Below are 12581 nucleotides of genomic sequence, written 5' to 3' on the forward strand. Positions count from 1 at the left end.
ACCGATACGTACAAGGGCAGCTTCCAAGGCTTCAGTAGAAGTCTCGCGATTCCACCATTGGAAGTCTCGGTGGCCATTTTGAATAGCGATCCGGCAGCGGGGGAGCGCCAGCAGCAGGCAGGACCGGGGATCTTTCCTGCCTGCCCCGAAGAATTGATTACACAACCTGGGTGGATGAAGGAGGGGCAGGTGAGAGAGCAGGGTCGTTGGACATGGGTGGCTGGAGGGGGGGCAGGGGGAGAGTAGGGTCGCTGGACATGGGTGGCTGCAGAGGGGGCAGGGGGAGAGGAGGGTCGCAGGACATGGGTGGCTGGAGGGGGCAGGGGAGAGGAGGGTCATTGGACATGGGTGACTGGAGGGGGGCAGGGGAAGAGTAGGGTCGCTGGACATGGGTGGCTGCAGGGGGTGCCAGGGGGAGAGGAGACTCGCAGGACATGGGTGGCTGGAGGGGGGGCAGGAGAGAGGAGGGTTGTTGTTTGATGCGCCGCTCCCTGCCACTTGCGCCGCGTGTTTCCCTACTCCTCCCCCTGCCTGGGAATCAGCTGTGAGTGATGTCAGCCTGGGTTGCTGGAGAGGGGGCAGGGGAGAGGAGTGGTCGCTGGACATGGGTGGCTGCAGGGGGAGAGGAGGGTCGCTGGACATGGGTGGCTGGAGGGAGGGGGTGAGGGGGGTCCTGAGACCAGAGAGGTGGGGGTGGAAGGGGGGTCTCAAACCATAAAGGAAGGGGGGAGGGGGCACTCACTCACTCTCTGTCTCTCACATACACTCTCTCTCTGACACACTCTCTGTCTATCACACTCCATCTCTCACACAACTCTCTCTCAAACATACACTCCAAGGAAAACCTTGCTAGCGCCCGTTTCATTTCTGACAGAAACGGGCCTTTTTTTACTAGTGAGAAAATGTTTCAAAGAACCAGTCCCCTGGTTGGAATCCAGGGGTAAAATTCAGAGTCTAGTAAAACCATACTGAGAATAGTGGGTAGTTAAGGGCCTAGAACAGAGATGCGCAGTCATTCATTTGTAGACCATCACGTCATGTCCAGGATTGCAGTAAAGTGAATGCCCATGGCCATTTGAACACAGTTGACTCCATGAAATGAGTTTGTGGTTTTGGTTAGATTTTCAATAGTTAGGTTCCATAGGCGTAGTTTGACTGTTTCATTTGGGGGGGGGGGGGGGGGGGGGGGGCAAAGGAAGGGGCGGGGCATATTAGCATATTCATTTGCATATATGTATATGCAAATTATGCTAATATGGAGGAAGGAAGGGAGCAAGAGCTGGCTTTTTTGGGAATAACCAGTGTTCATTTGACGATGGTTAGCCACTGAATCGGAGAGGCAGCGGGTTTGGCGGCAGGCAGTGTTGTGCTGGTAAATGTTTAACAACAGACTCTCCCCCCCCCCGGTCCCCCTCTGCGCCCCCCCCCCCAAATTGCAGAGCTGGCTTTAGCCGGGGAGAGAGCCTGGGGGGGGGGGTATAAATAAGTAAATATAAACTTTTAATGTTGAGCACCTGATTCTCAAAGTGAACATATTCCAAATACTATAATGAAAATAAAATAATTTTTTTCTACCTTTGTTGTCTGGTGACTGTTTTTCTGATCATGCTGGTCCAGTATCTGATTCTGCTGCTATCTGTCCTCTTAACTCAGTTTCCAGTGCTTCCTTTCCATTTATTTCTTTCCTTTCCTCCTTTCTTCTTCATTTCTGGTCCTCAGCTTCTGCCTATTTTCTTCATCCATGTGCAGTTTTTCTCCTCTCTTCCTTTTCCCTCATCTCATCTCCTTCCTCACTCTTTCCTCCCCTCCATCCATGTCCAGCATTTCTTTTCTCTCCCCTGCCCTCCATCCACCCATGTCCAGCGACCCTTCTCTCCCTTTGCCCTGCAAGCACCCATACCCAGCGACCCTCCTTTCCCCTTCCCCCATGCCCAGTGGCCCTCCTTTCCCCTGCCCTCCATCCACCCATGTCCAGCAGTGACCCTCCTCTCCCCTGCCCTCCATCCACTCAGTCCAGCAGTGACCCTCCTCTCCCCTGTCCCCATGCCCAGTGGCCCTCCTTTCCCCTGCCCTCCATCCACTCAGTCCAGCAGTGACCCTCCTCTCCCCTGTCCCCATGCCCAGTGGCCCTCCTTTCCCCTGCCCTCCATCCACTCAGTCCAGCAGTGACCCTCCTCTCCCCTGTCCCCATACCCAGTGGCCCTCCTTTCCCCTGCCCTCCATCCACCCAGTCCACCAGTGACCCTCCTCTCCCCCTGTCCCCATGCCCAGTGGCCCTCCTTTCCCCTGCCCTCCATCCACCCAGTCCACCAGTGACCCTCCTCTCCCCTGTCCCCATGCCCAGTGGCCCTCCTTTCCCCTGCCCTCCATCCACTCAGTCCAGCAGTGACCCTCCTCTCCCCTGCCCCCATGCCCAGTGGCCCTCCTCTCCCCTTCCCTCCATCCACTCAGTCCAGCAGTGACCCTCCTCTCCCCTGCCCCCATGCCCAGTTGCCCTCCTTTCCCCTTTCCTCCATCCACTCAGTCCAGCAGTGACCCTCCTCTCCCCTGTCCCCATACCCAGTGGCCCTCCTTTCCCCTTCCCTCTATCCACCCAGTCCAGCAGTGACCCTCCTCTCCCCTGCCCTCTCTTCATCCCACCCTCTCCCTGTTCCTTCTCCCCCCCCCCCCCCCCCGCAGCGAGCCAGTTCTCCTCCCTCCCTCCGGATCCATCCCTCACCAACTTGATCTTCGAATTCTTCGCCTGCCCGCTAGCGCTGACTCTCCCCTGCCGGTTCGCGCTTAAAAATGGCCGCCGAGACTAAGTCTCGCGAGGCCGCCTCTGGAAGTATCGGCGGCCATTTTTAAAGCGCGAACCAGCAGGGGAGACAAAGGATTCGAAGATCAGGTCGGTGAGGGACGGATCCGGAGGAAGGGAGAAGAAGGAACGGGGAGAGGGTGGGGCGAAGGAAGAGCTGCCTGGTGCCGGCCCTGCGTTTGGGGGGCATTGCCCCCCCTCGCCCCCTCCCCCCAGTCTACGCCTATGTTAGGTTCCCATATTATAAAAAAAAATTCTACATCCGATTTTGGTACTGAGTTATTGACATCTCAATAGAGAGGCCAAAGGTTATATAGAAACAGAAGACCATATGCTTATCCAGTTTGCCCATCCATGCCGTCTGCTATCCCTTATAAGTACATAAGTATTGCCACACTGGGACAGACCAAAGGTCCATCAAGCCCAGCATTCTGTTTCCAACAGTGGCCAATCCAGGTCACAAATACCTGGCAAGATCCCGAAAAAGTTCAATACATCTTATACTGCTTATCCCAGAAATAAGTAATGGATTTTCCCCAAGTCAATTTGTTAAAAGTGTAAGGTAGGGGGTCACGTGATGACGTGGAGCTGAGCGGAGGCCTCTGAAACGGGCTCCGATTCGACCGCTTAAGAATCAGCTATTTAACACCGTTCCCCCCCCCCCCGGGATTAAATTAGAATCCGCAGCTACAGACGGTGGAAAGGGAGAGGCACAACGAGAGCGAGTCGCGGAAGCGCTGCGCTGAGAGTACAGGAGGTTATGCCCGCCAAGACCCCGCGGGGAAAGCAAATTCCTAACGCGGCACAAAGCAAGATGGCGGCGACTCCGCAGGTAGAAGCGGTGGGCCCGTTACCTGCTGAAATGGTGAGAGACATGGTGCAACAAATATCCACAATGCTAGAAGACAAGTTGACCAAATTGCAAACGTCGGTTGACCAAATCCGCGAGGCGCTGGAGCGCCAGAGCGCTAGACTACAGCACGTGGAGGACAGGGTCTCGACTTGTGAAGACACAGCGGCGAACACGAACGAACGAGTAGCGGCGCTGGAAAGAAGATGTGAGCAGCTGACTCAGAAAGCTGACGATCTGGAAAACCGCAGCAGAAGAAATAACTTACGGCTTGTGGGCATACCAGAGTCAGTGAAAGCAATGGAGCTCAGGAAGATGGTGGAACAATGGCTGCCTAAAGAGCTGGGCCTGGACGCCAACAAAATTCCCCTGCCAGTGGAAAGAGTACATAGAGTTGGACCGATAAGAGAGAACGAGAGCAGGCCAAGGCAAGTGCTTGCAAAATTGCTGAATTATATGGACAAGGAAGCACTGCTACAAGCATACAGGAGCAAATCGGGTCTTACATATGAAGGGGAGAAAATCTTGCTTTTTCAGGACTACTCGGCTACAGTCGCGGACCAGCGGAAAGCTATGGGCCGGCATTGCAAAAGATTGTATGACAAAGGAGTCCGATTTGCTTTACTATACCCGGCAAAGGTGCGGGTGTTGCACGAAAACAAAACTTTGTTTTTCAGCGAAGCAGCAGAGCTGGAAAAATTTGTGACCACCTTACAATGAGAAGGAACAGTTAAAATGTGTAGGGAAAATTTTTTTTTTTTTTCTTACTGGAATGTAAGGGCTGCGGAGCTGGCAAAGATGCAAGGAGCTCACAGAAGTCAACGAGCATGCAATGGACTAGAACAGAATGTAAGCGCAAACATAGATATGAAAGAAAAGTTAGTGCCATGAGAGGCTCAGTTAAGTTACGTAGTGTGCAAGTTGACTCTTTAAGTATGCACAAGTTCTTGTTAATATTCATGTTTTTTCTTCACTAGAAGGCACAAGTAATTGGTCACAGGAATATAATGGAATGATTAAGAAATATCGGTATTGCATGAAGTGTGAGATATCCCGGGGGGAGGGGGGGGATAAGGGTAATGAGGACGGAACTCGGGAGAGTTGGTGATGTGAAGGGGAGTGAACATGTTGTGCATTGGTACGCATAAGGGGTACATGTGTTTAAGGGGTAAGAATAGCAGGGGGAAAATGGGGGGGGGGGGGAGGGAAGCAGAGGAGGGAGGGGAGAGGAGGGAGGGAGGGAGTAGAAGTTTCTCAAAGAATATCTAAGTGGAAGTTGAGCAGGCGAGGGAATAAAATGAAAGAGAAGTGTGAGAATCAACAGAGTCAAGTACAATGTAGTTTAAATCTGGGGGCTCAGCTGGGAGGCCCGCAGATGGTGTTGGGGACTAGAGCACGAGTTGAAAAGAAAAGCGCCGCCCTTAATGGCTAGTCTTAAGATTGTGACACTGAATGTGGATGGAGTGCACTCCCCAGTAAAGAGAACAAAGATTCTACAGGCCCTTAAGCGCCAAAAAGCGGATGTGGCTATGCTGCAGGAAACCCATCTAAACAAATTAGAGCATCTTAAACTAAAGAAAGATTGGGTGGGGGAGGTATTCTACGCAGCTTATAATGGAAGACAAAGAGGAGTGGCAATACTGATAAGGAAAAATATGATTTTTGATTTGCATAACATGTATCAAGACCCTGACGGTCGCTTCCTAATAGTGACAGATGAACTGCAGGGGAAAAGGGTTGGGCTATGCAGTGTTTATGCTCCCAATATTTATAATCAGAAATTTTTTAGTACATTAATAGCCAAGCTGATGGCCTTAGATAGCTATCAGCTTATAGTTGGAGGGGACTTCAATATAACAAGCGATCCATCAATAGATTGTAAGCCAGCGAGGAGGGCGGGTAAAGACCATGAAGATAAGGGAGTTAACTTGCTATTGAAAGATTTAGCATTAGTGGACATATGGAGGCAGCAACACTTAGAAGACCACGATTACACCTTTTTTTCCCACCCCCATGGGGCACATTCTCGCCTGGACTACCTACTGGTATCACACATAATTAGCGTCGCAGCGACTCGTTCGGGAATTGAAGAGCCAGCGGTATCGGACCACGCTCTGGTATGGGTGGAGATATCCTGGGGAAAGAGGGATGGACGAGTTAGGTGGAGGATGAATCCAGCATTATATAAAAGCAGAGATTTCTGCACATATCTGAGAAGGAGCTGGCTGGAATTTATAGGAGATAACGATACAAAGGAGGTGAGCCCAAGAATCTTCTGGGAAGCTGCCAAGGCGGTGTTAAGAGGGAAGATCATTTCATATGTTGCGACCACGAATAAAAAAAGGGGGGAAAAAATGAAGGAGCTCACTATGCAATTACGGGAAGCGCGAAGGGCGTTAATAGGTTGCACAACTGAAGATAATAGGCAAGCATACATGGAGTGCAGGAAAAACATACAGGCTATGTTGGATGAAGGTGCGATGTATAACGTCAAACTGTACAAATATAAATTACATCAATGGGGTAATAGAACAGGTAAAATGCTGGCGTCTCTTGTAAATCAGAGGTCATCGAGGAAATACATAAGTAAAATAAAAAACGGGCAGGGAAGAATATGTGACACAGCAGTAGAAATTCAAGGGGAATTTGAACAGTTTTTCACGTCACTGTACGAAGAGGGATCCTTTCCAGAGGATAAATGCAGAGATTTCCTTGAGGGGGTGGGGTTGGCCAAGATGTAGGAAGAGCAGCAGCAGATGCTAAATGCCCCAATTCAGGGGAAGGAGGTACAAAACATTATTAAACGCTTAACCCTAGCAAAGGCACCGGGCCCGGATGGCCTGGGAGGGGAATATTACAAAATTCTTAAAGACATGATAGTGGAACCGTTCATTGCAATGTGTGAGGATATTAGGGAAACGGGTAACATGGGATCGGTGTTAAACCATGCACATATAGTGGTAATCCCCAAGCCAGGGAGAGATGGAGAACTGGTGAGTTCTTACAGGCCAATTTCATTGCTGAACCAGGATGTGAAGATACTGGCGGCAGTCCTTGCAGGGCGTCTGGGGAGTGTGGTGCCCAGTTTGGTGCACTCGGATCAGGTCGGATTTGTTAAGGGAAGGTATGCGTCGGCTAACATCTTAAAAGTATGCAGAGTTCTGATGGAGGGGAAGGGAAGGAGAGGAGATGCCATGTTGGCCAGTCTGGATGCCGAGAAAGCCTTTGATAAGGTGATCTGGAAATATATGTTTTGGATCTTAGAGCGTTTCGGCATCCAGGGGGACTTCATGAAGTGGATTAAGGCGTTATATAGCTCCCCGACGGCTCAAATATTAATAAATGATTCTTTATCGGGAGGAATCGCCCTGGGGAGGGGGACTCGACAGGGGTGCCCACTGTCGCCTTTATTATTTATACTGACTTTAGAACCACTGGCAGCTAAAATAAGACAGGAAGAAAGTTTGAAAGGAATAAGAGTGGGGGGAGAAGAACATAAAATAAATCTGTTCGCAGATGATATGCTTCTAATGATAGATGATGCAACTGAAGTTTTACCGTTAGTAATGCAGATTATTCGTGAGTTCGGGACCTTCTCAGGTCTTAGAATAAACTTTGAAAAGTCAGAGGCATTGGCGGTTAATGATAAGTGCCAATGTTTTGAATCGCGGAACTTCCCACTACGGCGGGCACAAACAGGTATTAAATATCTTGGGGTATACCTTAGCGCGGATAAGGACTGGGTATATAAAAGGAATTTAACTGACCGCATAGAAGAGGTAAAACAATTGTGCAAAAAATGGAAGGAATTCCCAGTAAATTTTATGGGTAGGATCGCACTCACAAAGATGGTGCTACTGCCTAAGTTATTGTATCCCATGCAAATGTTGCCATTATGGGTGAACAGGGAAGAGGAGAAACAATATAAGAGCATAGTGAGCGCCTTCATCTGGCATTCAAAACGCCCAAGGATAGCATTCGCTAAACTGGCACAAGGTAAAGCACAGGGAGGGTTGCGACTACCGGATCTGAGGAGATACAATGTGGCATCACTAATGCGATGGACACATGAGCTGATATCAGGGGAGGGGCATTACGCGCTCGCAGGATTTTGGGAGAGCTGGTGCAGCCCACATGATCCCTTCACAATACTAGAATCCTGGGCTGTGCGGGGAGCTAGGAAAATAGTGGGGAACCCCTACGTGGCTGCGTTACAAAGGGCATGGAGGTGGTGGAGAGGACACGGAGAGGCGGGCAAGGGGGTTAGCCCATTCATGCCATTAGTGGGAAACATGGCTTTCCCAGCAGGACAGGGCGTGTCGATATTTGGGAGCTGGCGGGAAAAGGGATGTAGATTTATAGGACAGTTCCGGAAGGAGGGAGATGACACCTTTCCAACTTTTGATACGGTAAAACATGAATTGCAGTTAACTGGCTCACAATTTTTCGCCTATCTGCAAGCACGAGACTATGTGTTAAGTGAAGAGCGTAGGACTCGGTCAATAGCTCGCTTCACTAAATTAGACCTTTTGTTTATGCAGACTAGCCCACTCAGTAATGGGTTGTCAAGGTGGCATCAGGTGATCAGAGACCATAAAAAAGCGCCTCATATGTCATACTTAGCAGAGGAATGGAGCAGAGACACAGTAGAAGAGGTCACAGTAGAACGTTTGGGGGCAGTATTTCGGAACCTGGGGAAGATAACACCGAATGCATCATTGCAAGACATTCAGTACAGGACACTATACAGGGTACATATTACCAAGGCAAGAGGAAAGTTGCTGGGGATGTGGGAAGAGGACAAATGCAACAAATGTAAGAGAAATGTGGGCACATTCTTACATTCTTTTATGGAGTGTCCCTCACTGCATGAGTTCTGGACAGAGGCGCTGAAGCTACTGGAAGAGATATTGCAGTGCACAGTGGAATGGCAGTATTCTGTCACCCTGATGGGGTGTGGGGAGTCACTCCAAAAGCAAGGACTGGGGGCGGCCCAGTCCAAATTCTTATTACTAGCAATGATAATTCTGAAGAAGTGCATATTAAGGATGTGGGTTGATGAAAACCCCCCGGACCTGGAACTATGGAAGTCATATATGATAGAGATGGGTAGCTGGGTAAGCATGACATATAAATCTGCTAATGCTCTCGGACTTCGTCAATACCGAGATCTGTGGGGAAGAACTCAGACTCTGTTCTCACAACATTGCTCTAAGCCTGGGAAGTAGAAAATATGTGTCGTCTGGGAAACATACAAGGGACGGGGGAGGGGAGGGGAGGGGGGAAGCAGGGTGGGAAGGGATAAGAAATAAATGATGTGGAGATCAGATGGATAAAGAGTTATTACATGTTGATGTATATAAAGTTTCATTATATATATTTGTATAGAACGGTTTGGACGGAGATATAAGCTGTATGGTGACTGACTCCTCATGTAATAAAAATATTTTCAAAAAAAAAAAAAAAAAAGTGTAAGGTAAATAAGAGGAAAATTATGAAGTTTTACCGTTAGTAATGCAGATTATTCGTGAGTTCGGGACCTTCTCAGGTCTTAGAATAAACTTTGAAAAGTCAGAGGCATTGGCGGTTAATGATAAGTGCCAATGTTTTGAATCGCGGAACTTCCCACTACGGCGGGCACAAACAGGTATTAAATATCTTGGGGTATACCTTAGCGCGGATAAGGACTGGGTATATAAAAGGAATTTAACTGACCGCATAGAAGAGGTAAAACAATTGTGCAAAAAATGGAAGGGGCCATCTGGGTCCCTGGTGAGATAAAGCAACATGCTCAACATTGTAAAGAAAGTCATGAACTCATGACTTAGGACTTTTCTTTGTGTAACTACGTAACTGTTAGACCACACTTCATTCCATCTTGGCCCCTGCTAGAACTGGAGAATATTTTTGAAAGACTGATTCATTTGGCTTGGTTTAGATGTATGAAAACGTATACAGGAATGGAGGAGTGGCCTAGTGGTTAGAGCACAGGTCTTGATATCCAGAAGTGCCCGGTTCAAATTCTGCTGCTGTTCCTTGTGATCTTGGGCAAGTCACCTAACCCTCCATTGCCTCAAGTACAAACTTAGATTATGAGCCCTCCAGGGACAGGGAAATACCCAGTATACCTGAATGTAACTCACCTACTGAAAATGTGTGAGCAGAATCCAAAGAAGTACAGATATAGGGCCCCGTTTACCCAGCTGCACCAAAAGGGGGCCAGCGCTGGTGTCGGTACGTGTTTTACACGTTCACTGAGGCTCACTTTTACCGCAGCTGGTAAAAGGGAAGTCTCACTTTCTGATAGGCCATTTCGGGGGGGGGGGGGGGGGGGAGCCCTTACAACCACCCACATTAACCCAGCGGTAACCGGGCAGTGCGCGGCACTGGCCGATTACCGCTGGGTACACTCCAGCAGTGCAAAAATAAATACATTTTTGTAGCACCAGAAATGATGTCACGCTAGGGGTGGGAAGTACTGCCGGACTGCTGCTGTAGCCCAGTGGTACATCCTGTATAGCGAATGGTAAGCTGGCGTTGGGTTTACCGCCGCTTAGTAAAAGGAGCCCTCAGTGTGTACCTTACAGGAAATATTGTACCAGCATTTCTACTTGGCTTCCAGCAGTTTATACACAAGCCACCAACAAACATGGGACATTAGTGTAGTATTTTAGAAAGATATAAATCGGTGGTTCCCAACACTGTTCTGATAATCCCACAACCAATTGGACTTTCTGGATATCTAATATAATAATTTGTACCGTCAACATTCTACGGCTGGCTGGCTGGGTTCGTAGCACCCTGACGTCAGCAAGCCTCCAGTGTTCCCTTCCCTCTCACTGTCCTGCCCTCATGTAAAGACGAAATGACGTCAGAGGGTGGAATAGTGAGAGGGAAGGGAACGCTGGAGGCGAGCTGAAGTCAGGCTGTTACGAGTGCAAGCAAGTGAAGGCAATGGAATGCTGGAGGGGAGGACAGAATCACGGGACATCGAGGTGAGGGCAGGGCAGAGGAGAATCGATGGACATGGATGGGAGGAGAGGAGAGAATCGCGGGACACACGGATGAGAGGGCAGGGCAGAGGAGAATCACTGTGGAGGGCAGAATCGTGGGACACGGATGGGAGGGCAGGGCACAGGACAATCGCTGGACATGGAGGAGAGGACAGAATCACGGGACATTGAAGGGAGGGTAGGACAGAATCATGGGACATCGAGGGGAGGGCAGGGCAGAGGAGAATCGATGGACATGGATGGGATGGGAGGAGGAGAGAATCGTGGGACACGAATGGTAGGGCAGGGAAGAGGAGAATCGCTGGACATGGAGGGGATGGGAGGCGAGGGGAGAATCGCGGGGCACGGATGGGAGGGCAGGGCAGAGGAGAATCACTGTACATGGAGGGGATGGGAGGCGAGGGGAGAATCGCAGGGCACGGATAGGAGGGCAGGGCAGAGGAGAATCGCTGGACATGGAGGGGATGGGAGGCGAGGGGGGAATCGCGGGACACAGATGTGAGGGCAGAATCGTGGGACACAGAGGGGAGGGCAGGGCAAAGGAGAATTGCTGGACATGGAGGGGAGGCCAGAATCATGGGACACGAGACAGCAGGGCAGAGGAGAATCGCTGTACATGGAGGGGAGGTCAGAATCATGGGACATGGAGGGGATGGGAGGGGAGGGAAGAATCACTGGACATGGAGGGGAGGGCAGGGGAGAGAGGAAAAGTCGCTTAGATGAGAGCCTTCCTAGGGCCCGTTTCATTTTTGACGAAACGGACTTGGTTCCACTAGTCAATAATAAATTACGCATGATATAAATGTGCATATCCTGAGACCAAAAATATATAATTTTCTCTCATGCATTTTCAATGTGGATAACCTGAAAACCAGATTAGCTGTGGGAACACCAGGATATGTTTGAGAAGCAACTCCTTTATGCTTCCTGACACCATCTGTTTTTTCTTTCAGAAACATAAAGGGTCTGGTTTAGAACCTAGGGATGATTTATTTCAGCAGAAATACAACAGAATTATAGTACTTCATAACCACATTTGAGGAAGGCAGTTTTCAGTCAGTGATTTCTTCTGTGTAAATATGTTTTTGCCTATGTTATTGCTTTGGAAAATTGCTCCTTGGTGATCTATGAGAAATGGTTGCTCTCCCTTCCAGTTCTGTTTGGATTAGTGTCTACATTGCCAACCAGACACCATTGTAATTGCTACATGTCACTCAGCTTCACATCTCTGAAGACATCTAAGCGCATACTCCGGCTGTATGGCAGGTGTGGGAGGCCCTGATGATCAAAAGTAAATGCACCACTAGAGGCCACTAGTGTCGCACTAGCACACGCATTTACTATTTGCTGATGATCAGAGGGCATCTGGTGTAGCGCCGTATGATCAGGATGCACTGGGCAGGGCAGGGTGCTGCCATTTTGAAGGCGGCACTGGAAGAGGAGGGAGTACTGCTCCCTCCTTCATCAAATAATGTAAGGGGGGAATGGACCACTAAACCACCAGGGCGGGTGGGAGTGGGTTGTGTAGCCCAGGGATTTTTTTTTGTGTCGGGAGGGTTAGGGGGTCTGGAGATCCACTGGACCTCCAGCCCCCATGCCCTTTTGTTAGGGGGGGGGGGGGGGGGTCAGGGACCAGATGTTTGCCAGACCTTAAGCATCCCATGTCACTGTCCCGTGGAGGGTGTGGGGGCTTGTGGCATTAGGCCACCTGGGCCTTACTTTTAGGGAGGTCCGGGGGTCCCACAGACCTCCAGCTCCTGTGTTTGACAGGTCCGGGCTTTGACAGCTCAGACCTGTCAAACAAGTTGGGAGGATGCGCTCAGGCACAATCCTCCTGCACTTTCCCCGGATGATCAACGCTAATAACGCGCTTAAATTTGCATGTTATTAGCATTGATCATTAGGGAGTTAATTCCCCGCA

General features: G+C 49.8%; 1 protein-coding gene across 2 annotated transcripts in view; it reads left to right on the forward strand.

Annotated features, from left to right (window-relative positions):
* The window catches only part of ADAMTS10 (ADAM metallopeptidase with thrombospondin type 1 motif 10), a 208783-nt gene that overhangs the window by 41819 nt on the left and 154383 nt on the right, over positions 1 to 12581 (forward strand). The window lies entirely within an intron of this gene.

Source organism: Microcaecilia unicolor, chromosome 11 (genome assembly GCF_901765095.1).
Source record: "Microcaecilia unicolor chromosome 11, aMicUni1.1, whole genome shotgun sequence".
Taxonomy (NCBI): Eukaryota; Metazoa; Chordata; class Amphibia; order Gymnophiona; family Siphonopidae; genus Microcaecilia; species Microcaecilia unicolor.